The sequence below is a fragment of the Mercenaria mercenaria genome, chromosome 9 (genome assembly GCF_021730395.1).
Source record: "Mercenaria mercenaria strain notata chromosome 9, MADL_Memer_1, whole genome shotgun sequence".
Taxonomy (NCBI): Eukaryota; Metazoa; Mollusca; class Bivalvia; order Venerida; family Veneridae; genus Mercenaria; species Mercenaria mercenaria.
In genome coordinates, this window is record NC_069369.1 from 15,013,979 (window position 1) to 15,038,798 (window position 24,820).

At 34.1% G+C, this 24,820-nt stretch overlaps 1 long non-coding RNA gene across 1 annotated transcript; it reads right to left on the reverse strand.

Moving 5' to 3' along the window:
* Positions 1–861: 861 nt before the first annotated feature.
* On the reverse strand, positions 862–4,965 carry LOC128559413 (uncharacterized). Its single transcript, XR_008372334.1, has 4 exons — positions 4,671–4,965; positions 3,987–4,066; positions 3,356–3,416; positions 862–2,863 (listed from the first exon to the last, which is right to left on the reverse strand). It is a non-coding gene; the product is annotated as an uncharacterized LOC128559413 (long non-coding RNA).
* Between the last annotated feature and the right edge of the window lie 19,855 nt (positions 4,966–24,820).

Below are 24,820 nucleotides of genomic sequence, written 5' to 3' on the forward strand. Positions count from 1 at the left end.
CACGCATCTGAATATAATACTTGTATGGATTCAGCAGAGCTATAATACCCATTTCAATTTAAGGAGGAATTTTAGTGGGTCATTCATATTTGAGCTTTTTACAGAAATTTGAAAATTGACAAAAAATGAGTTTTCAGCAAACTCATTTATGCCTAAATTACAGAATAACCTGAAATAATATTACATTGCCAGATACAGAATTGTTGCAAAACATAAGTATTTCATGTAAAATAATTTTACAAAGTTATACTGTCCAACACTTTGTCTAGAAATTAAGGAGAATGTTCCGTTACCATGGCAACGTACAAGAAAATTATAATTCAGACCTTTTTAAAGCACTTTCTGTATCAATTTTGTATTCTATGAAACAAGAAAAGTTCATCTGCAAACTGTCAATGCATCTAACGCACCTGAAGCACATTCTGGGCAGAATTAAGAAGGATACAACCATAATCATGATCTATGAAACTTAAAGCATTGTCACAAGGTCAGTTCTCAACAACCTTGTATGCACTTTTCTTTCTTTTGGGTAAACTAATTTTGAGTTTCAAAGCAGTTGGAAATACTCATAACCAACTGACACTGGCCTTTAAGGTATTGTATGGTTACTAATCATGACTGTCCAATTTTTTTTTCAAGTTGCCATGGTTACAACATTCATTTTGCATTAAAAAACAGGGATCATCCTAGGTCAAAATTTGAGGGAGAAGTCCTCCACAGAATTTAGGGAGAAATCGGGGAATTTAAGGAGAAGAATCGGCATAAAAATATCTATGTGTGTTTGTGTAAAGACAGTGTCCTTTCACCTTTGGAAATCATTTTGTTGCCATGGAAACAAATAGTAGTAAAAGCAAAATCATGTCTACTTCGCCATTTGATTTAATATTTACATTTTAAATACATTTCAAAATTATGAACAAATAACAGTGTAATCCAAGACTGAAAAATATCATGATATTTAAAAAATAATACAGTATGTTTATGTAATAACAATCATGATGCACATTCTTCCTTTAACAATCAAATTAAATCAAATTATCTACAGAACAGTTTAGTCAATATTTTGCTAGATACAACTTTAAATGAGCCGCGCCATGAGAAAACCAACATAGTGCGTTTGCGACCAGAATGGATCCATACCAGCCTGTGCATCAGTGCAGTCTGGTCAGGATCCATGCTGTTCACTAACAGTTTCTCTAATTGCAATATGCTTTGAAAGCGAACAGGATGGATCCAGACCAGACTGCGCGGGCTGCTCTGGATCTATGCTGGTCGCAAAGCCAATATGTTGGTTTTCTCATGGTGCGGCTCAAATGTATTTAATTCTTTCAAACTATCAAGACAATGGCTAGACTTTTTACAGATAGCTATAGATAATGTAGATTTAAGACTTTACTAAGTTTATTCAGAAAAACCCTGATCATGCACATTCCAGTGCCAGTAAATACTCAGTTAATACAAACTGCAGTTGCAGAAATATCTCCTAATGCTTTTTCTGAAATTTATCAAAATACACAACTAAATCTACTTTATTTATTGAAGTAAATACATGCTGGTAAAATAGGATGTTATATGCCTTGTATATCTTAGAATGAAACCTGTTTTACAGATGACAATTTTACTGGATTTCTGAAGATTAATAGATGTTGTTACATGAATGAGGTCTTAAATTAGTCAGACAGTCAGCTAGAAACTCAGATGTTCTCTTTAATCATTGGCCAATTAGTATATATGGGCTTAAGTTATTACCTAACACAATATAGGTAACTTTACAAATGTATGAATTTTCATTAAAATCTGCATTGCAACATTCTTAAAAAATAAATTTCATCAGAAAATATAATTTTATGATACAGGCTTAAGAGGGAAAAAGAATTGTAATATTTCAACAGTCTCACAAAATCAAGTATACTAATTCAACCATTGTTTTGCTATATTTTCTCAGTATTTTTAAAAGATTTAAAAAATCTATATGAAATAAAATTATCTATGGTAGAAAATATACAATTAGATCTGCATATGTTTGAGTAATAAGCCTTCATGTATAATTATGCTGTAAATTGGTAACCAAATCTGATGAGAACTGCAAAATATGTGCTTTTTTACAGATATTCAAAGACTGTCATGTGTTTATTCCATTTAGATATGTTCAAGTGCATCTTTTTCAAAATACATTAAATTTTATCAAATTTAAATATAACAAATTTAATGTTATACATGCAAAAGTAATCAAACAGTATCAAATTTTTTTTATTTTAATATAAACATGATAAAGTCAAGAATAAAGATATTTTTCAATTACAGGGCCTTTGGTTAAACAACTATCAACATTTTTAAGAAATGACATTCTAATTGTTTTTCCATAAATCTGAAGAAAAAAAAACATTAATGCAAACAACATACATTCTTGTAATTCCATCTTCAGGGTGTCCAGTGCGAGTTCTTCTATTTATGTCAAAGGCACCAATCATTATTTTTGTCTGTGGCAATCCAAAAAAGGGACAGATCTTTACTATTCAGATGTCCATAACTTATTCCAAAAACACTAATTGATGATTCCCCACTTTCAGCCTCTCTATTTGGGAAACACACACACACTATTTTCATAAACATTTTGCCTTCACAATGACATACTGCATTTCAAACTTGTGTCCTCTACTATAGAGATGAAATGTCATCTTGTCAACACTAAACTACCTGGATCAGACAGTTATGTCACAGGCTGCACATTTGCAAGTTATAAAAAGTCTTTTTAGCAGTCCTTGTTATTTTTATTTGATACAGAATCTTGAGAAGGCTGGCTCTTCAGGTGATATCAGAGGTCTTCTGACTGCATTTACTTTTACCCTGACTGTAGCTGTCACTGAAAAATAGAGATGTGAGAGAATAACAATCTGAATGTCTTTCATTTGACTATGGGTGGTGGTGGGATGGGGATGGGCTTTCCAGATAAAATATTTGTGACATCATGTTACTGGGTAGAACTATTGATCTTCTACAAGCCAGCTGGAGGGTTTCCTTTCACAAATTTGTAAATGAATAAAAATTACATACACTATTTCAACCATTTAATAAATTTTAATAAATAATATATACATCTTCTTTTATTCTTTTAATGAAAATAATTTATCACATAGACCTCCCCCTCCTTGAAATGATTTTAAAAGGAACAATTGTATGAAATACATTAAATACTTTTGACTTTGCTACACTTTGATTAAATTTAAGATACATGAAATTCTAAACAAAGTTCATAAATATTCTGTCAAAAAATAACATTCAATAAAGCATTTATAAAGGTCTGAAATCAGACCTGATCAGAGACTAAGACAAACTATAAATAAAATGTAGATACCTTCCTTCCTTTTATTCCAATATAAGCATGATGATGATTATTCATTCTTTGAAGAATTAGTCTGGAATATACACAAATCAAACTAAAATGGTTGTTACTGTTGTTACATTTTGACAGATACAGGATTTCATCCTTTTCAACATTATATGGGCCACTTTAAAAGTAAAATCTGTTTCTCATACATGTGCAGAGGGTCCTTTTCTGAAAAAGGGTATATTTTAAAATTTCAAAAACTTATCAATATTTATAGTCACAATACAAATGTATGTCAATTTAAGTTATATGAAGTCCTACTAGCTATTCTTGTATCATAGATTGAGAGGTCAAGATTTCATACTTGTATGAATATGGGCATGTGGGGGACTTTATTCTTTATTTAAATACATGTAGGCCTCTGATGTGTAAATATATATAAAAACATATTAACTTTGACACAAACCATTTACATTCAATATGTACTTGTAAAACAGGCATGTGCAGATTAAAACATGCTGACTTATGTGTAGCAATGGATGCAATTAAATGTTTTCATTTTTCAGCATTCAGTGAGTTTTTACTTCAGTAAGTCTATATTTCTGCAGGTACTTTGGCAAACACATACACTGTTGCAAATGACTAAAATTATGATTACCTCTCTAGAACATCCACTCACTTCATAGTTGTTTGAAACTTTATCATCAAGCAGTCATTTTCAAAAGAAACAACTCACAGCTGAAAAACAAAACAAATAAATTTACAAAAATATATACATTTTGATATGAAAATATGTCTTTATCTGCTTTTTACAAATAACATAAAAAGCATGCTAATGGTCATTTACAACTAAAATCAGGGCTTTTTCCATTATAAATCTACCTCCAATAAAAGGAGGTAATCCCAAAGAAAACAGTATGTTTCTTCCCAAGTCTGAATATGAAATTCCCAAATGTGTTACCTTATATGGTTGTTTGATGTTTTAAAATGGTTTTGAAATTTGTATATATCTATATTTAGGTTATTACAACAACATTTATAGTGTTGCTTAATTTACACAAAAAATATCTTTACATAGATTTTGGTAATTTGGAAATTTCCACATTAGACAATTTCTGAGAGCATTTTCCCAATTCCACTGGTGTTGGTGCATGGTATTCCCAAAATGATGGAAAAATGCCTGTAAGTTTTATCTTGGTAAAATAATAAGAAATGTCTGTCCAATATTTAAGAAAATAACCTCTGTATGGTCTTTGAATCTGTTGAAGGAAGTGAGCACTTATCTTGCATAGCTTGGAATTTTTACATGTCATATTAAAACATAAAATATTATGAGACTCACCTGTTTTCATTGTAGTGTTATCCTTTAACACTGATCCTTCAGTCAGTTGATACAAACTTCACTTATGGAAATAAACACACAGATGTCAGACTGATGTCTATCCACAGTTTAGACTCTTTTCTGTCAGAGTATTTTTCCCAAACAATGTCGCTATTCAGCAAATTTTAAACGTGGACTTGGTTTGAAGGGGCACATCCAAGCATCCCATGCCCATTTAGCATAAAATCTCTGACTGTCATTGTATCTATATACTAAAAATTTGCAAAATCCGAGTGGAAATCTGAATTCAGCATAATCCAGGAGTAAACTTAGATAAGCTCTTTGTGATTTCCTAAATGAAGAGCATCAAGGGGAGGTAATAAAAATAGGAAAAATGCCCCAAATCATAAACTTTGGCCCAAATCTACAAGAATGTGTCTGAATGACCCACTACGATTTATGTTTCTTTTCGAAATATCATCTTCCCTTTAAACAAACAAATATACTTTTCTGCTGAGACCTGTGCACTTTTCAAGATGTAGAGCACAATATAAACATATGTTTTGCTCCATAAATATATTTTTTCTTGCAGATAAAAGTCTAGATCATACAAGAATCAAATAAATATTTGGAAATATTAGTTTGGTATGAAACCTTGTTCATTTGCCTTTAAAATTTGCAAGTACGAAAATAAAGGACACTTTCTAGTACTTTCCAGATAACAAAATAGGCACGCACCCCTACTTTTTTGAAAATTCAGCAAGTTGGGGATTTGCATCCTCGTTTCCATGGTAACTGGGACATATATTGAAAAAATGAAAAACAGGATTTTCTTAATTTTGCACCCTCTTCAAGAAAAAATCGGTTTAAAGGAAATCTGTGACTATGAGTTTCCAACTTTTTTTGGTTTTTACAGAGAATTGGTCTTTAAAATTACTAAAGATGGATCGTTACAAACAAACTGCATGCATTGAATATTTGCAGACTAATGTACAGTTCAGAAATTCATCCAAGTAAGAACAAACAGTTTTCAGCAAATGACCTTGTACCATTTCCTTCAAACATTTTGATATCGTATAATGATATAGTTAAGCGTGCTACCAGTCACTAAGACGAAATTCAATGCTTGTATCACACCAAACGAGGTTACCTTGTACTAATATCATGAATTTCATGACATTGACATTATCGATTAACCGTATGTAAGACGTGCTAAAATTCAGGTTTCCTGGAGTATGTCTATGCCCACGTATCAACGCTGGCTTTTGATGACCACCCATCTTATAAAGTTTGAGCTCATTTACATATATTTCTATTCATGTACTTTTATTTGTCTGGTTTCCGTTGCCGGTGATTTACGTCAAATATTCTGACAACTACTTTCTTAAACTCATGTATATTATTATTATGATGACTTACTATCATCATTGAAAAAATAAATTAACTGAAAGGAAAGATTCTACTTATTTTAGCATCATTGAAATAACATATTATTCGGGCATTCTTCACTCTATCTAAGTAAAACTTTTACATCCAAGTATAAATTTTAAAAAAAGTGAAAATGATCTCAGGCTGATATACAATAATGATATGTAAATTGTATATGTTATGTTGGTCGTAATAATGCAAGGCACGCTTATGTATAAACTTTTACAGTGTTTTAACATAAATCGCGGCCTTAACTTTCACGAGCATCGAGCAAGATTTTAGCCTTGTACGTATCACATGCATTACTTTCATCATTTAAACAATTCCCTTTGACTGGACGTCAATTTGAATTTGTCAATGTAGACAAATTGGAGCAGTATACATAATTTAGATATGGACAGGTGATGCATTCAGCCGAACTCTAAAAACTTTCTTTAAAACTTTATTTTCAGTTTGTGCGCCAAAATGGTATTCAATTTTTTAATGTTTAAAGGTTGTACCCATCTTGGCAGATTTAATCTAAAGAAATTTGCATCTCTAAATAATACACCGAAACTCGTAGTACTGCACCATTGTCCACTGATTATATAGTATTCATTAGCAGTTTTTGAGTTGACATTTCTCGTACAGTACAGTACAATGTCTTCTTGTGTCGCTTTCTAGCTAACAAGATCAACCGAAATTCCCAAAACTACAATAAAGTTATCTTATGAATTTTCCCTGGATCCTTCCTGTTTGTTGAAGAATACCGATTAGTAAAGCATTTTTAATCAAGTTCTGAATCAAAAACACACATTTATTTACTATATACCGGCAGGGTGTAAGCGTTTTAGATATCAGCTTTATGCGTCACGTTTTATCTATTTTTTGTATCATAGCTTATGTTGTAATTACTAACACCCGGCTATAAATATGTATCTTGTATCACTCTGCAAAAATAGCTAAAAAGGTATAGGATTGGCAGGGGGTTTCTGGTTATAGTCTTGTATTTCAAAATCAACCCCTAATATATTCTTATGTTTCAAAATAGGTTAAAACACACGTAAATGTGCACGCAGTAGAGCGAATATTTATTACATCGAATTGCATCAGGTTCGCAATGAACCATATGCCTGTTGATTGAAAGCGGTTAACCATAATTTATAGTGAAGTGCAACACAAGTGCATGCATTAAGCGATTTAATGTGCGGTTTGATATGACTGAATTATCCAGTAATAAAACATAATTTATAATTACACTGTCTTTATCACATACTGAAAAGGTAGTCACGTCCTAAAATATTGTTTTACTAGATCAAATATAAAAGTTCTCTAATTACAGATTTCCAGTGGTTTGCAAAACACTATTTTTTTTTCATTTTTAATGCATATACTTGTATGAGACGTTAAACCTACTAACCTACTCACATGAATAAATAATATGTGTATGTTGATAAATTATTTCCTGATGTACCAAGTTACAGTTACTACATGCCATATTTATATGAAATCAGAAATACGGTAAGGTTTTGTATTTCATTGTTGATAAAGCAGGTGTCGGCGTTTAATCTTACCGATACTGAATTAAATTATTATCGACAGACTGCACCTATCGATGTTTTTTGTCTAGAACTATTATTTTGCTTCTTTATTTATAATATGAAATAAGGCACTGCCTCAATAGGGAATCGATCCGACTTCAACTCAATGACAGCATCGATTCCGTATCATTTTAAAGACAGATTTTGGAATAAAAACAACACTACCCACATTTGTACTGATGTACAATACGTTGCGGTTCGAACAAGTTATGTAGACGCTTAATTATTAGGCACAAGGGAAAAGCGTATTCTTCCACAAAAAAAACCGAAATAAGACGCTCTGTACACGTGCCGGAAGGACACATTTTTTAATTCGATAGTACATATCTCATTCGGTATATTCCATGTTACCGTAGATGAAATCGGTAGAATCGATTCCCTATTAAATTTTATTTCATCACCGGTCAATATTTTGTGCTATTGACAGGTATATTTTTGCCATGCCTGACTTCTTCGCTGACTGATTTATGCAGTTTCGTCTTTTACCCACGAGACCCCGCCAACCGAAAACACAAGGTTTAAGAAGTTTATACAGTGAGGGCGCGAGTCGAAAATCGCAAACAACGGGTATGCGAGGTGAAAACCTACTAATCAGTGTGGATGCGGAGTGAGAAGTTGTGTTTTTATTCTCAAACGACGGGGCGCGGTTCGAAAAGTCGACGTTATAACCGAACGTTAATTAACGTCTTTTTGCACTGTGACCCCATCATTACGTCTCTTTCATCATTTTTTTCCTCTGTGCCTCCCCTAATATGTGCGTTTTCGTCCCGCGCCCCAAATTTAAGCATTTTTCCGGGACGAAAGCACGTTAGTTAAACAGGGAAGCGGGGTGAGATATGGGCATAACGTCTGTTACAAATTAGTGGATTGTAACTAAAATTGAACTTGCTATGTATTTTACGATGCTTTAACACGTGTTCTTAAATGAGTTCGATTCATTCATCCATTCATGAGTTATCGAACAAACAAGGCCAAAAAACTCCAAAAGGTCTGTGACAAATCAAACTTGGTCAGTATTTTATATTTCATATACCTGTCTAACAAAATTGAATTCAATCCATTCATTATATCAAGAATTATCAAATATCGTTGAATTCTACGTCGGAAAAGAGTCATTACCGACAACAAAGTTCATCACCGACCTCTATCATATGAGGAACGAACTTATTCCACCCATCCTTTCAAGAGTCATTGCATGTGCACGGATACACATAGCATGGACAAAACATCGACTTCAGAATTCCTTTCCTTTATTTCGTTTATGGACTATAATTATTCTAAAGATTTCAGATTAATATTTCCATTTGTTGGTAATTGGCATATTGCAATAATCTGGACCAATAAACCAAGGTTGTATTTTACTTGAAACTTTTAGATAGAACGTTTTCCATACCATTTTGTTTGCGATACTTAGATAGATAAAAGGAGAGGTAAGCATAAATCAAGAAAAGACTGCAGTACAAATATTTTCCAATGTAAACCTTATTTTGAATGTAATAAACTTGTTCCTATATCTCTCTCAGTCTATATGCTAAGAATTCCTATCACAAAACGCACTTTTTTGTTTAGGGATCCAAATAAAAATGATAGAAGTTGGTTGTTACTTGTCCGTGGTCAAACGGGCTATCGGGACAAACAAGACATAAGGCATGGCAAGACAGTGTACAGCATATACATACAATATATATATTGGAGAATGTTTATATTTAATTGCATTTTTACATTGACATTCATTAAATATCTAAGAAAACATAATGAAAAGGACAATAATTATATAAAATCAGTTTACATCATTGCATATCCGAAGTTACACAATTTTAGCGTTGGCAATTTCACAAAATCATTCTTTATTTAACATAAACTATTATTTTATCGTTAGTGGTTAAAAACTGTAGCATTCGTCGATATTATGATCTATCTTGCCGTATGCTATAGCTCAAACTATTATATTTAGTCCAGGATTCGTATTGCAAGCGACAAAAACATATTGAATAAGATGTCAGTGAGAGCAAACGTCTGGTACAAATAATAATACTTAAAACGTTCAAATTGTTTCAAAAGACAAATGTTTATACAATTATATTAGATTGATAAAAACAGGGGCAAGATTAAACAGGGAAAGTCTGATTCAAGAAACACAATCGCAGATAAAACATAGACATGTTTAGATGAACAAAAACTGTTTTCACATAAACACATGGGGTTTTGAGGAAAAAAATACAGACATAACAACGGGCAAGAACAAATATAAAAGGAACAGAAGACACACGGAAGAGCACCGCCTTTCAATGTTCATAACGGGAAAACCACCAGCGCTTGGGAGTTTATATTTGGGATGCATAATGGGAGCATACGGAATGAATCTAAAATGATGAAACGTCTACATCTATAAAACTTTAGTTTATGATTTTTTATTAGTTTAACAATACAGTTCTCTGTTCAACCTCAGTAAAATAAGACAATTAAGCGGTGTTTCCATATATCCATATAATATTATTATTTAAGTACTAATTATTCTCTGCAAATAACTGAAAACTTCCCCCATGAGTCCATGGCGACGACATGAAGACATGGAAGGACGAAAAACTGCCTCTTGTTTTGTTCTCGGGACGAAATTAAGAAGACGTCACAAATAAAAGGCGACGGCACGACGTTTAATAACCATCCACACGACAGTTTGCTAATATATTCTTGCATACCAGACCAGTATTTTTACCGGTGCTGGAAAAATCCATCTTACACCCCGGGGTGTAAGATGACTCTCGTGCTTTAAATGACGTATTACGAACTACATATATGTAGAAGATTTATGTAGTTATTTATATTTTATTTCGAAAAACGGAATAAAAATCCAATACCTTGACAGTTCCTCTTTGTTCCTGATAGTAGATTTCTCGATTCAAAACACGTTATTTTATCAAATATTCATAACGTTACGCTGGAACTGATAAAACAAAACCGGAACTAGACATTGTTATTTGTCTTTGAAACGTCATGACGTCTTTCCTGTTTACGGACGTTGATTTCCCGCGCTTTGTTTAAATACGCTGCTATAAGAAATAGTTGTAAAAAGAAAGCCGTTCAACTGATTTTATTTTTATTGTTATATCTTTATATCGGTATGCAAGAAAAAGATTCTGTCACTGGTTATAGGTGCAGATGTGAATATCCGGCTCTCGGGTAACTGTTTAGGCGGTAACTCGGTAGGAACCTCGTTACCGCCTAAACAGATACCCTCGAGGCCGGAAATTCCCATCTGCACCTACAACCAGTGAAAGAATCTTATAATGTCTCGCGTGTTCGTTGACAGAGTTTTGTTATTTCGCTTATTTAAATGAACATCTTTTCTTTTTACTTTTTTAAAAAAGTGAATGTAGTTATTCCATGCAAAGTATGGTTTAGTCCCTGCTAAAGCAGCTAAAGTTAATGCATCTGATGTCTTCATTATATAGATATTTTAAATTATGAGCTATCTAACCAGCTCATACTATGTAATTCCATCCACAGAACTTGACATCATAGCTTACCACATAACTGATGTGCCCAACTGATGACAAGAAGGATAGATTACCTACTATGTACTGGATTCTCAAATTACATAAACAATCTTACACGGCTCGTTTCATTTCAAATTCCTGTTCATGCACTCTTCTTCCAAACTTTTAACATCGTGTCACTGCTATCATAGAACGCGTGAAGAAATCACTGTAAAGTATATGAGAATGCTGAGATAAATCTATTCTCGTCAGTTAAGATTAGCAGAGACATTCAATTAGGAACTACCAAGTACGTTTAATATGGAACGTCGCAGCTGTCTTGTGTCTCTCAACAATATGACATATTCTACCACATAATCTTATCAAAGACAAACTGATTCTTCTTGCGAGAAATGCTTAAATTTGGCTTGTAACTCTGACAGAGCATTTATTTACTAGTAGTTTTGATAAACGTAACAAAATGTGGACTTTTTATCAAACAATATTTTTGTGAGGTATGTTAATGCGGATAGGTTATTAGTATTGGCATTCCCAGGAAAGCTATTTGTGCGCCACTTGCCTCAGACTTGTTTTTAAATTGCTAGAAAAGAGATTTTATGTTAAGTTTATCGCCGGATACGCGGATAGTTGCCATCAATGCCCTTAACAACATTTCGCACTATCTGGAAGATGTATTAAACACGGATATTCGTGTTTTGCTTGTATGGTGGATAATACGCATACTAAAGAGCTTAATAAGTTAAAGAAGACTAAAACGATATCAAACCAGTCCGTTCCAAAAGAGCGAATTAAGGAGCCTCCCACCTGCCCCGTCATCGCAAAATCAAGGAGGAAAGCGTAGCGTAGTGTCCAGCTGTGGTAGGGATGAACAAAAAACATGCAGTGTACCTCAATAAAACCTTTGATAGTTTTAATAATCTTAAGAAATAATGATAAGGATATGGCTATGCCCAATATTGTTATGAAGTTTATACATCATATCTCCATAAAAATCAGCTTGTGAAATGCTACGAGAAGAGTATTTAGATTACTTTTGAATTTAACCACTCAGTTCGAATTATGGTGAAATTTAGCAAACGATTTACGAAATTTATGACCGAAGAAGCGTCTGGTACCGTAATAGCAATATTTAAAATATTAAAAATGTCTACAACATGACTACTATTACTGTAATTTTCTATGTTTTATTTGAAATGATTTCATATTGTCTATACATGTTTTGAAATGTAATGTTTAGATACATTCGTAAAATGTTGTTTTTGTGATATTATTCATATGTATAATTTATATTAAAAAGAATTTATAAAATGCCTCTTGTATTGACTCATTTGCTTCATGAAATCTCGATGAATGATAGATAGAATATACGTAAAATGTAGCTGTAGGTTACTATTTTTCGAAATTTATGTGTCCAGAAATATAGAATGTTATGTTATTTGCCATCCCTATGTCTTACTGCAAGAGATGCGACGATACGCGCTTTCAATGGCGTCCAGTGCACCGCTATAGCTCTTACTGAGTTACTGTACTTAAGGACCTTGGCCCTGATCCCAACCGTTTCTTGCAAAAATCTGTTAGTACCTGTTTGATATGTTTCAGAGGATTTCTAAGCCCACTTGAAAATGTGTCACACCAGGCAGCGTCTAATTACCGTCCATTTTCACTTCGACATCAACGGAAATTGTAAGCGTTGTAATAACACATTATAAAGATAACCATTCCGATTGACCTACTTCAAAACTTACATTGATATCAGATATACCACGTAGTTTCGCAAGCCTAGCAGATCAGATATCTGTTAAATCGTGACACGTGCTACAGGAACTTCACACGGTGAGACATGCATTATTGGGAGGCAGTTCACAGTTTTCGAGCTTTTCGGATTGTCGTCGCCTACTTGACTTTCAAACCCTCACACAAAAGTCTGTAACCACAAACCTGAAATAAAGCTATTGCAAAATTAATATGAATGTATGTTTATCATTACAAACCATCTGCAATACATGTCATATATCTAGTTTTCTGTTTACAAGACCTGAATGACGAAACAAGCTAAATTTGCCAATTTTCAAATCGCTGCTGAAAATTGCCTGCAAATGATAGCACCAACTGCTAATCTGTTTCATACTCCGGTAACGCTGTAAAATCTGAAAATACGCTCAAATGTATTTGCCATCACTATTTCAACTTTACTGAGGCCCGTGCTAAAACGGCAACTCCACTTCAGCTGGCTAAACGAAGGCATGTATTCGCATTTGCAAGTCACTACGTCATAATTTCAAGATCAGGGCTACTCAGCTACTTTTCTATCAATAACTGAAACTCAATTCTTGCCACTGAAACTTCAATTCTAGCAATTATTATTATTTTAAAGTACAAATATGCACTTTAATCCGTAAATTGCCTCTTATTTGTAAATTTAAATTATTCAATTTAACTCTAACAGCTAAAAACTGTTTACTGCCTCATTGGCCAGCCATTCACTTCTAATTGGCCAGCCATTCACTTCTAATATGCGGAGACTAGCTCCTTTATACTATTAAAGACGTATGACCAGAAATTGAAAGTCCAGGTCGTAAGTCATGTATGGCTTTGAATACTTTGCTTGGGCAGTAATTTATATACGTGAAGATGTCTTTATATGGTCGTACAGTAATTCATGTATGCGTAGATACCTTTGTATGGTCAAAGACTACTTAACATATTAGGACGTGATAAAATACTGGCTGAAAAAGAAACTGAGGTTAGGATATTAGTATGTACAAATACAACTATACAATTCATTCTAAATAGTCTTAATAGTTTAGTTATTATATTATAATTATGGGAAAAGTACATACTTTTGTATGGTTATACAGTAATTCATGTATGCGTAAATGCCTTTATATGGTCGTACAATAATTAATGTATGCATAAATGCCTTTATATGGTCGTACAGTAATTCAAGTATGAGTAGATGGCACAGTAATCCAAGTATAAGTAGATGGCACAGTAATTCATGTATGAGTAGATGGCACAGTAATTCATGTATGAGTAGATGGCACAGTAATTCAAGTATGAGTAGATGGCACAGTAATTCATGTATGAGTAGATGGCACAGTAATTCAAGTATGAGTAGATGGCACAGTAATTCAAGTATGAGTAGATGGCACGGCAATTCATGTATGAGTAGATGGCACAGTAATTCAAGTATGAGTAGATGGCACAGTAATTCATGTATGAGTAGATGGCACAGTAATTCATGTATGAGTAGATGGCACAGTAATTCATGTATGAGTAGATGGCACAGTAATTCAAGTATGAGTAGATGGCACAGTAATTCATGTATGAGTAGATGGCACAGTAATTCATGTATGAGTAGATGGCACAGTAATTAAGGCATGAGTAGATGGCACAGTAATTCATGTATGCGTAGATGGCACAGTAATTCATGTATGAGTAGATGGCACAGTAATTCATGTATGAGTAGATGGCACAGTAATTCAAGTATGAGTAGATGGCACAGTAATTCAAGCATGAGTAGATGGCACGGTAATTCAAGTATGAGTAGATGGCACGGTAATTCATGTATGAGTAGATGGCACAGTAATTCAAGTATGAGTAGATGGCACAGTAATTCAAGCATGAGTAGATGGCACGGTAATTCATGTATGAGTAGATGGCACAGTAATTCATGTATGAGTAGATGGCACGGTAATTCATGTATGAGTAGATGGCACGGTAATTCATGTATGAGTAGATGGCACGGTAATTCATGTATGCGTAGATGGCACAGTAATTCATGTATGAGTAGATGGCACGGTAATTCATGTATGAGTAGATGGTACGGTAATTCAAGTATGCGTAGATGGCACAGTAATTCATGTATGCGTAGATGGCACGGTAATTCAAGTATGAGTAGATGGCACAGTAATTCATGTATGCGTAGATGACACAGTAATTCAAGTATGAGTAGATGGCACGGTAATTCATGTATGCGTAGATGGCACAGTAATTCATGTATGAGTAGATGGCACGGTAATTCATGTATGAGTAGATGGTACGGTAATTCAAGTATGCGTAGATGGCACAGTAATTCATGTATGCGTAGATGGCACGGTAATTCAAGTATGAGTAGATGGCACAGTAATTCATGTATGCGTAGATGGCACAGTAATTCAAGTATGCGTAGATGGCACAGTAATTCATGTATGAGTAGATGGCACGGTAATTCAAGTATGAGTAGATGGCACAGTAATTCATGTATGAGTAGATGGCACAGTAATTCATGTATGAGTAGATGGCACAGTAATTCATGTATGAGTAGATGGCACGGTAATTCAAGTATGAGTAGATGGCACAGTAATTCATGCATGAGTAGATGGCACAGTAATTCATGTATGAGTAGATGGCACTGTAAGATGCCTTTGTATGGTCGGGCTGTAATTCATACTGCAATGATCAAAATTCATTTCGAATGATGCAGGATGTTTTATACCGGAATACTGGCTTATACTAACAGATATCCTTGGGGTTTTCTTTTGATAGAAGTATCGCTGCACTTAGTAACACAACAGAATGTAGATCTACAATGCTTCAATAATATATAAATATACAAAAAGCAATGCATATGTATTGAATGCAAATTGTTTGATTTATTTACTTATATACCTGTGCTGGTTCTGATGATGGATGGAAAAAAGGGTCAGTGCACGTTTCAGTTTTCATTTCTTTATTCATTTACATTTCCTTGTCAATTATTGAATCTATCATCGGTGAACTAGGAACGTGACTCTGAATGTCAAGGACGAATGTAAATAGTTCAGTCCATGTTACGTTTTGACAACACAGAAAATGACGTCACTCGACCTTCAGCTATTTCCGGAAGTAAATAAAATGAAAGTAGAAATGCTAAACTTGAAAACGAAAGCCGCAGTTTGATTCGTAGATAGTCAGGGGTCACGCGCAGGGGTCACCCCGTCTAAATGTATGCGCATGGACTTCTTTTTTTTTTTTTTTTTTTTTTTTTTTTTTTTTTTTTTTTTTTTTTTGCTATTGGGGAGCCAATTTTCAGCACTTTATTACAAATTGAAATTACCTGGGCTTTAGTACAGCATGCCAGCTTTTAATCTATGAAAAAATATTTGAGCTCTGGATAAACAGAAATCCCACAGGGGTCCGTAACGGACGAAGGGTACATCGATAATTTTGGAACTTCATCAAATCGCTCAAAATGTCATTTTTGATGTTGTCTGAGAGTGTCAGTAGATCTATATGCCTCAGATGTAAGATATAACCGTATTTGAGAGCTGCAGACCTAGACATTTCAGAAATATTTTCAAAATAAGTTTCGTGTAATAAATGTTGTTTCTACGGAAGCGTGAAAGGGCCATCAGACGCTAATACGTTTTAGTACATTAAGGCTGCGGAAAGGATGTTAGGTTTTCTTATCGTTGTTATCAATGACGAAATGTTGATTGTTCAGCCAATGCTAGGTTCTCTGAGAAATAAATGTAAATTATACCGTTCATGTTAGATTTTTTGACCATTGTAATCAAATATGTAAAACGTTCAGCCCATGCTTTGGTTTCTGATTATTGTTATCAAAGAAATAAATCGGAATTGTTTAACTCATGTTTTTCTCTCTGATTATTTTCACGAAAGGCTAAATGTAAATTGTTCAGCCCATGCTTTGTTCTCTTATCATTGTTATAAAAAGACCAAATGTAAATTGTTCTCTGTCCATGCTAGGTTTAAATCCAATGCTATGTTCTCTGGTCATTGTTACCAACGAACAAAATGTGAATTATTCAACACATGTTTTGTTCTCTAATCATTTTTATCGGTTGACTTAATGTAAATTGTTCAACATATGCTTTATATTCTGACCATTATTTACGAAGGAATAAATGTAAATAATTCAACCTATCTTTTGTTCTCTGGTCATTGTTATCAAAGAATAAATTGTAAATTGTTCAGCTCATACATGGTTTTCTTTTTATTGTTATCGAAGGACTATATGTAATTTTTTCAGTCCATGCTATATGTTCTCTTATCACAGAGATCTAATAACTAAATCTGATTTTTCAGCCCATGCTGAGTTCTCTGATCATTGTTTCTAAAGGAGTTTGCTAATATCGTTTTCTGATTGTTATTATCGAAGGACTAAATGTAAGTAGTTCAGTCTATGCTATGTTCTCTTATCACCGTGATCAAAGAACTAAATGTAAATTGTTCAGTCTATGCTATGTTCTCTTATCACAGTGATCAAAGAACTAAATGTAAATTGTTCAGTCTATGCTATGTTCTCTTATCACAGTGATCAAAGAACTAAATGTAAATTGTTCAGTCTATGCTATGTTCTCTTATCACAGTGATCAATGAACTAAATGTAAATTGTTCAGTCCGTGGTTAGTTCACTGATCATTATACTGTTTCAGTGCGTAAGACGGGATTGCTTTTTATTCTGAAACTTTTATTATTGCTTTTCTATATCAATTTTACATCAACTGCGAAACGTTTATAAAGAAATTATATTTCTGGAAAACATCTCGTGTGTATTTTGACAAAATTTAAAAGTGTTTGAATATCAAACCAAACATAAATGCGTACAACTTCCTATCTTATGTGTAATTTATTGTTACCTCTAATTTGGCCTATTTTACCAACAGTATAGTAAACCTACAGTTCCTGCAAAAAACACAAACACTGCAATGCGAGAGGTATGTACATCGTCATACCAAAGGTGAACGATAGACTGCTAGTTTAGAATGCGTCGGGACAAGTTTGGTATTAATTCAAAGATGACGACAATGGTTACTAAGATTTGAAATTCTTCCGACATCTAAGCAAAAGGAATTCCTTAAAAGATTTATTAGAAACGATGTTTTCCTAAAAGCTAAAGACATATGAAAACAATCAATTTAAGGTTAAATTATAGTTAACAGCCTTTTGTGAACACCATTCATGTCCACCAAACCGCGTTATGAACGTTTTAAGTGTTAACAGATGAACGGAATTGTTTATTTAGCATTTCCGCTACCGTCCGTCAAACCGAGCCTGCAACATTTTCGTTTATGTCGCGTTGTGAGACCTGTGGTTTTCCACTGCTCTTTCATTTCGAAGTTTAATAAGGAAAACAAAACCTTTTATGCAACTGTTTCAAGCAGGAAATATTTCTGCGATCAAAACTTCCTCAAAGTTGTAATTTACGATTTTTATAAAACAAACGTTGAAAAAAACACGTGTATCTTGTTTTTAAAAGAAATACAATGTCACCTATTCTGTCGTGTACTGCTTTCTGTTCTTGACAAGTTTTAAGTAACAGATACCGATATTTAGCCTTATTTTCCCTTCTTAAAATCAAATCATTTTTTTTTTATCTTTAAAAAAATGAGAAAACCTTTATTACTTAAATTTAAAATGCTAATATGAATCGAAAGACTGCAGTTATTTTTCTTTTAAGCCACCATTTTGCTTCTTTGGTTGGTAATGCAACAATCCAGAAATTTGTACAATCTAATCAGTCAGGTTAATTAGCCTCATTGAAAATAAAACATATAGTATTAGCCGTCATGATATTGACCGAGTCTATCTAAATATCACTTTGCATATATGTACAGTAATATGCATTATTTAGTCTCGGGAATATATAAACAAGCCCCATTTGTCGTATTGCTGTTACGTTGCAAGGGTTCTGTGACCTTTCGCATAATTATTGGCAGTAATTTACTGGAATTGTAACATTTTTCATCACGCTCAGTGCTTGACTTCTCATATGCTCCAGTTACATGATACTGAAAACAGGCCATATTCAGCCGCCCATTATTATATATTTTGTAACTAGACTTTTGTGTACCCCTATTGATCAACTGTATCTGTATCTATAAGTGAAGTGAACTTACCGATGTATATATATATTATGAGATGAATTTAGTCAGGGTCGCTATCAAAAACAGTGCAAGTACTTATTTCTTTTTTTTTTTTTTTTTTTGATAAACGTTGAATCGCATCACTTTACACGTATTATGAATACGTGACCACTATGCAATGTGAAGGATGGATCAAGGTATGCAGATTTAAATGCTAACAATCGCTCGTATATCAACTTCTTAGCGCCGTTTTAACGCAGCTGGTCTTAAAGGTGATCAACAGCATTTAAGCGTTTTTACTTTCAATAGATTTATATAAAGAACAAAAAGGACAAACGTTCGACTAGATATGTCACATTCGGAGGATGCATTTAACCACACAACATTCCACAAGGAAATGTACAAAGGTAAAAGAAACCACAGGAAAACATTCTAAAACAGAAATAATGTTCAAGCACAGAGACATAAGTTAAAACCTGTGGAACCGTAAACATATTTACTCAGTGCTCCGGAAGCCAGAGCACCATAAAGGGCACGACGAAACAGGATAGTGGGGAGTTACCATTAAATCTTTACGTCCCTTTTGGACAACTTAGGTCACTGTCTCTGCGATGTCCGTTTCACAGAGCTAGTTCCATATCAGAAGTACATGTATATGGTTTATTGTCAGTGGTTTATAAAATGTTGTGAGTTTCAGGTGAAAGTTCTTCAAAAGTTGTGTGTTCTTTTACTTTCAATATAGACAATATCCTTCTATATTTCTATATGTTAGGTTTCGGTATATTTCAACAAGCTTAACAATAGACAAGGTATAGAATTAACTTCATATCATTTTGATTTAACTTCATCTAGGAAGGGTGAAAGGGAGGTAATTTTGATTCCAGAAACGTATATGTTGGCAATTTAAAAGTTTAGAACTAAGGAGAATATCAGTCATGTACCTAAATACTTGCACATCATTTAGACGGCCTCAGATTCAAATCAATTAACAGGATTCTTTGATTAGACGCACAACCCATTTATCTTTATAAAAATATGGAGGAACCTTTCTCATAGTCTTGTGTGAAGTTTTATAACAAGTTTTTGGCACTGACATTATTTTTAGTAAACCGCCTAGTCCTGGTCGAACACTGTAGACCGTGTGCTACATTGTTCATCTTATTTTTCTTCAAAAAGTCCTATAGCAGCTTCCTATTCAGAAGAAATATAAATTATCCTCTCTCATAGTAACATGTACACCTGCATGTACATCTTTGATTTGAGTGGCATCATTATGAAATCATAACTACATCAAACAAATCCTCATATATTAATTACTAAATCATTGATCAATTGATTTATCCGCTGTTTGGTATTGCATGTAGATTGTTTAGTTCAGAAGATAACCCTTTTTTTCCGTTTGGTATTAACAAAGATATTTGGGAATAAAAGTGAATGCGATATCGCTTAATGATAAAGGAAACCTTGTTGATTTAATCTATTTCAACACAGTTGTGCATTGGAATAGAAAATAATTTTGTATATAAATATCGCTTTAATGTAAATACACTTAGCCATGATGTGCACGATAAAAAAAAGCGCGGAGATCCATGATTTATTGCATCAATTTTGTATTACTACGTTTTCCTACGCTTTCTTACGCTCTCAGTACGTTTTCTTACTAACTGTAGCGTTTTGTTACGAAACCAACACGATCTGGTCAAGATCTGCTACGACTTTCATCACGTTCTCTCAAGTTAACTGACGATTACCACGATATGCTATCACGTTTTGTCACGTACTATTTAGATCCCTCACGTTATCAAGTTCTGTTAAGCTCTCCTACGATTTATGGCCATGATGTGATCAAGACTGACTGTCACGTTTTGAGCACGATTGGTGTATAAATAGGAGGCATGTGTCATCCTCCCATTCTTTCCAGAGATACCAAAGAGGAACGAGCAATGCATCCAAGAGATGAGGAAGATTCCAATTTTTATGTATGCCTAAATAGTTACTCGTCGGCAGCAGCAACAAGGGACGGCACAGGACAGGATAGAAGGGAGAGGAAGGTGACGAAGAAATAGAAGGTCTAGGACCTGCAGGGTGAGACTATGATTAAGTGTAAACCGAAGGCATCAATTGGGATAATACTCTCAACTTCTCAACAGAGAGAGAACTCAGGCACCAATTGGGATAATACTCTCAACTTCTCAACAGAGAACTCAGGCGTGAAAATGTTGGTTCCTAAGTCAACTATGTAAGAATGCCTCCAGATCTATTTGAACTTAAGGAATCGTGTTTCCAAATTCACCAAGATCCCATACGACGGAGCATCAAGGTCTGATGCGCTATGTTAAGGTCTGTTAAGCTGTACTACGCTCTACTACTATTTCCACGTTCTATCACGCTCTCTCAAGATTTAATGAAAATCGGGATAATCGTGGAAAAATTTTTGACTGTCAATAATTTTGTCACGATCCTTACGGTCATCACGATTTCCACCCCCCCCCCCCCCCCCCCCCCCCCCCCCCCCACGCTTCACTCAAATCGTGGATATCGTGGCTAAGTGTAAACGCAGCATATACTGCTTTTTTGTTTGGCATTACATTTCCTTGTGTCTGTAATTGCGTCTGCTATTGATGGAATATGACCAGAACTCCATCTCGGACACATCGAACAGAGTATGATAAAACATTTCTCGGAAAATGAATTGAGTTGTTCAGCAGCGCGCTATTTCCACCATTGTTACGATACATCTTGTCTAATATTGCTAGGTCTTTCAAATTACTGTGAGAGAGGAAAACCTATATTTCTACTGAATAAGAAGCAATGACAGAGCCATTTGCAATAAAGTATGCTAAAGGACTGTTTGGAGAAAATAAGCTGAAAAATATGGTAGTATATCTGACGCGGTCTACAATGTTCGACCAGGACAAGGCGGTGTACTAAAAATGATATCAGTCCCAAAATCTAGTGAGGAGACACCACACAAGTCTATGAGAAAGGTCCCTCCATATTTTTTATAAAGATAAATGAGTTGTTATTCTAATCACAGAAGCCTATAAATCAGTTCGTGCAAAAGCTTTTTCATATATGTCTTGATAAAAAAATACTTACGGAGGCTTAGAAGGGCCTTCAGTTGTGAGAAAATGTTTTCACAAGTGCCGAAAATTAAGGCGAGATCCCTAAAACTTTAAGGTTTTTTCGCGTTGAAATTTCCGCATTGGTTCGAACTTTTCAAACAACTTGATTTGAATCTTCGTACAAAGACAGAAAGATTTTATTTTTCGTATTATTATTGTCGAGAAGTTGTACTTAATTACATTGCGGAAAAATCTTTGCGCAATATTGATAAGATATTTGCCTTTCTCGCCAAAAATACTCGCATTGGAGTAATTTATTTCTAACATCTCGACTTCAGCTTATTGCAATGAAAAACACTTTTAACATTTCGGACATTTTTTATCAACATGGTTTCCTATTCATCTTTCAAAATAAGTCACACGTTCCATATTGAGTGTCTCTATACCTTAATATTACATTTGCTTTTTATCCTTTCCACAGGGGTATGGATAAATTGCGTTGTCCGTCCGTCCGTCGTCCGTGTTTCAGTCCGGTTGGAGCCTTATCAGAGACATGTCACTGTTTGGAGTATTTAAAATTAATTATGGTAGAAATGTTAATTGCTAGAAGGAAATGCCACCTTGCAAGTTTCAGTCAGATTGTCTGTGAAAGACAATGTTTATCGCCCTTAGTACATCTATATATAGTACAAATTTAGTGTTTTTATTCCAATTTCCGTCCGTCCAAAGCCATACCTAAGATATGTTTTAGACTATTTTTATGAAACATGGTAGCAATGTAAACTGAGGTAAGGAAATGCGATCATGCAAGTTTCAGTCAGATGAAACGAGTTAATGCCCCTTGTACTTATATACATATATTACTCATGTAGAGTTTTATTGTCTTTCTATCCACCTGGAACCATATCTAAAACATTGTAAGGGGTATTTCAATAAAACGTGGTAATAATTTTGACTGCCATTGGTAAATGCGGCATTGCACAAGAATAGTGCCCGTATGTTGCAACCAAGTTTTGTACATATCAAATTTTCTTGACTGAGGTACGCGTTCTGATCACTGGGGTCAATGACAATGTCACCGTTACTAAATATAGAAAACTTGTTTTCTCACAAAAATGAGATAAGCGAACCAATCTGCTAGCTGTGTAGCCTTAAAAAAGAGCAACGTATATTTGAGTGGAATTTGGTACCTTGGGTCAAGGTCACTGTTACTAAATTATAGGCAAAGGATTCAGTCAAAAATTGGAAGCATGGAAATCTACACTATAAAGCCCAAATTCTCGATTTTCATTAAACCAATCCTGAAAAATCTTTGACCTGATTATTATAATTAACATATTATAAAACAAGAGCCATCACAGGAGACAGCGTTCTTGCTAATTTCGATGCTGGATAGTGACATTGAGCACATTTGAGGAAGCTGGAGCTGTCACTGGAGTGTTTAATGACTCTAATCCGGATGAAGCTTAAGCTTGTGTCAAATGTATTTAGTAATAAAAGATATAGAGATAGTGTATCAAAACATTAGAGAAGTATAAAAAAGAAACATAATTCTTGGAATATTTCTGCCAGAGTAATGCCCCATGTTTCATATCATGTGACTAATAATGTTGAATAACTACTTTAAGTTTGAATCACTGAGATAGAGCAAAAGTGCATCACAACTTTTACCTGAAATTCTAAGTAAAAAGGGGGCATAACTCATAATATACTGGTGTAAATGCTATTGACCTTATGCAATATGATGTAAGTGATGATGTGGAACAACCATTTTAAGTTTGAATCAAATCCATTTAGTAACAACAGAGATATGATGAAAAAGCTTTAAAATTAAACTAAAGTTCTAAACAAAATGGGGGCATAATTTATGAAATATTGGTGTAATGGTTATGGCCCTTATGTGATATGATGTTGGTGATGATGTGAATCAACTATTTTAAGTTTGATACGTTTGGTACTAACAGAGATAGAATGACAGTGCATCAAAACTTTAACCTGAAATTTTAAGTATAAAGGTAGATCATTCATAAATCATTGGCGCAAGTGTTATGGCCGTTGTGTTAAATGATGTGGATAATGATGTGGAACAATTGTTGTTAGTGCTTTTAATCAGACTCTTTCTATGATAACAAAGATACGATGGAAATGCATCAAAATCAACCAAAAATCCTTAGTAAACAGCGGGCATGTTTCACGAAAAATGTGTGCCATAGTTATTGACCTTGTGTCATATGATGTGGGTGAATATGAAATGTGTGATGATGCGGAACAATTGTTTTAAGTTTGAATCAGATCGTTTTTATTATAATTTAGATAGAGAGAAAGTGCACAAAAAACTTTAAACTGAAATTCTGAGTAAAAAGGGGAGTAATTCATGAACTATTGGTGCGAGAGATATGACCTTTGTGCCATATGATGTGGGTGATGATGAGAAATAACTATTTTATGGTTGAATTATTCCATCAAGTAATTACAGAGATAAAAAAGAAAGTACATTAAAACTTTAACCAAGGTGTGTTTGCGGAAGGGCCGGATCGAGTAAGATAGATAAAACGTATACAAATAAGGAAGCCGACGTAGATGCAGACAAATGGATGTTTGTAAGAACCCTATCTATTCTCTGAAACTAATTGATGTAGTACACTTTGTTGAGAGGCAGCTAAAACATACATTCTGAGAAAACAGTCTTATGCACGTGGTTATGTACCGTATAACGTCTTCGCAGTTACTTTCAAAGAAGTATGCCACTTC